The sequence below is a fragment of the Berghia stephanieae genome, chromosome 3, assembly GCF_034508935.2.
Source record: "Berghia stephanieae isolate SIO BIC M18660-M18661 chromosome 3, UCSD_Bste_1.3, whole genome shotgun sequence".
Taxonomy (NCBI): Eukaryota; Metazoa; Mollusca; class Gastropoda; order Nudibranchia; family Aeolidiidae; genus Berghia; species Berghia stephanieae.
This window is the reverse complement of record NC_088362.1, coordinates 23,780,747-23,783,246: the sequence shown is the minus strand read 5'-3', so window position 1 is coordinate 23,783,246 and position 2,500 is coordinate 23,780,747. Positions and strand designations below refer to the sequence as shown.

The following is a 2,500-nucleotide window of genomic DNA, read 5'->3' as shown; positions in this document are numbered from 1 at the left end:
TACTAATAGTGGTATGTGTAACCTACAAGGTGACTTGCTCCAGTCCACACAGCGAAGCGGGTATTCGAACTCGGTACCTTTCGGGTACGAAGCAACTACCACATCGCTGAGCCACGCTGCCCCATAAAATCGATATGTCAGCTTTTTTTTTTTAAAGACGGGCTAAGTCTTTTCTGCATCTATCTGAATTCAATTTTTTGTTATTGACCGAAGAAGGGTGCGGCGATGTGGTCTAGTGGTATCACTCTCGCTTTCGGATCGGAGGGTCCTGGATTCGAACCTCGCTCGGCGCATAGTCGAGTCCTTGGAGAAGGCCCTTCTTTACTCACATTCTCTCGCTGTTAACAGCGTTGTCGGTGCGAAAAAAAAATGTTATACCGCCCAACAGGCGTCTGGTCCCGACCTAAATTTAAATGTTGTTGTTGACCAGAGACCCCTTGTAAAGCGCTTTGAGCACGTTTAGTGGATATTGCGCTATATAAAAGCTCAATTTGATTTAAAAGCTCAATTTTGAGACCGGAATGTTTTGTGATTGGTATGCTGTTTTTAGTCTTTGTTTTTTCTTTTTTAAAGTGTTTTGTTTAATTTTGTACACGATTTATACCAAATTAAAGAAATTAAGGAGCAGGCACCAGTATAAGGTAAAGATACGAACAAGTGTATATGAAAGGTGCCAGACAAATCAAGAAAGAAATATACATCGAGGTAGACTGCTTTTTTTGGGATAGTTTTTTTTCTTCTATTTTTCTTTCTTGCTTTGTCTGGCACCTTTCATATACACTTGTTCAGATCTTTATCTTACACGATTTATACCGGAGATATTTAATACTGTATAGATACCTTAGGCCACCGAATATATTATAGATACTCGTTAAACTGATCGTGTTGAGTTTTATTGACCGGATCGATATGATGTGAGTCAGGGACGCTCGTGTGAAATGGGATGCGCATTGCATGTGGGAATAAATAAAAATCTATGAAAAACCGTGTCTGTTTCGAGTGAATTTGTAAACAAAGCAATTGTGTGGCGTGGATTTATTATTGAAATGGTGGTGGCTTTGATTACAACTATAAATAAAGGATAGAGGCATTGGCGTCGAAATTACAATCTCTCTCTCTCTCTCTCTCTCTCTCTCTCTCTCTCTCTCTCTCTCTTCTTTCTCTCTCTCTCTCTCTCTCTCTCTCTCCCTCTCTCTTTTTCTCTTTGTGTGTGTGTGTAAAGGTGTAAGTGTATATATATATATATATATATATATATATATATATATATATATATTACTCACACCTTTACACACACACACACACACACACACACAGAGGTATATATATATATATATATATATATATATATATATATATATATATGTGTGTGTGTGTGTGTGTGTCATATATATGTACTACCAATACTGCTCTACAACTGTGGTACATGGGGATTAACGAAAAAGAATTTAGACAGTCTGGACCAGGGGTCTGGACGCCCTACACAGAAAACAACTCCGTCGAGTCATATATGTGATATGACCAGACAAGATTAGTAACTAAGATCTGTACGACCGTTGTAGGGTACGCCCTGTCAGTGATAGAATAAAACAAGAAAGGTGGAAACTTCTTGGTCACATTCTCCGAAGAGACCATAACATTCTGGCCCTGCCAGCAATGAAGGAATACTTCAATGCCGGGAAGAAATACGGCGGACGAACACCAACGTCTCTGAGGAGTAAAAATATTTTCATTAAGTATTTCTCTCTCCACATCAATCTCTCAAATATGTCTGTTATGTGCCAAAGAAGTACATAAAAACACATTTCACACATACAACACGCACGCATACACACACACACATACACACACACACACACTCTCTCTCTCTCTCACACACACACACACACACAAAGAGTCCTTACCTTACTTACCGGAGTTCCGTCTCCCTGCAGACGTTGAAGAATATCATGGGACGCCATTCTTCACCCTCAAGGGCCATTACCGACCAGTCCATTATATTTTTGCTAGCTGTTGCCTCCGCATTTCCTATCCAGGATTTCCTTGGTTTGCCTTGTGCCTTTCTGTTAGCTACTTTTCCTTCTAGCACTGATTTTCGATAAATCCAGAGGCCAGAGATTAGAACAATAGTCAATATTTTGACCAGAATGATCAAGTTTGAGTCGGCTACGCTCCGGAAAACAACATTAGATATGAAATAAATAATTCCATGATTCATTCTCATTTTAAAAAAACCTTGAGCTTATACAGAGCGCAATATTCACTAAGCATGCTCAACGCGCAGTACAAAGGGTCCGTGACTAACAGCAATACTTAACATGTAGAACGAGACATGACGCCTGTTAGGCGATATTACAATATTTTTTTCCGACAGAGACAACGCTGTTAAAGACCAGGTACTCATTATGCACCCGAGTAAGGTGAAACAATGTGAGTAAAGAGCCTTTTCCAAGAACTCATCTATACGCCGAGCGAGGCTCGAACCCAGGACCTTTCGATC

The 2,500-nt window shown here is 39.9% G+C and overlaps 1 protein-coding gene across 2 annotated transcripts in view; it reads left to right on the top strand.

Moving 5' to 3' along the window:
• LOC144967388 (protocadherin-23-like) overlaps nucleotides 1-2,500 on the top strand; it is a 58,887-nt gene that overhangs the window by 3,628 nt on the left and 52,759 nt on the right. The window lies entirely within an intron of this gene.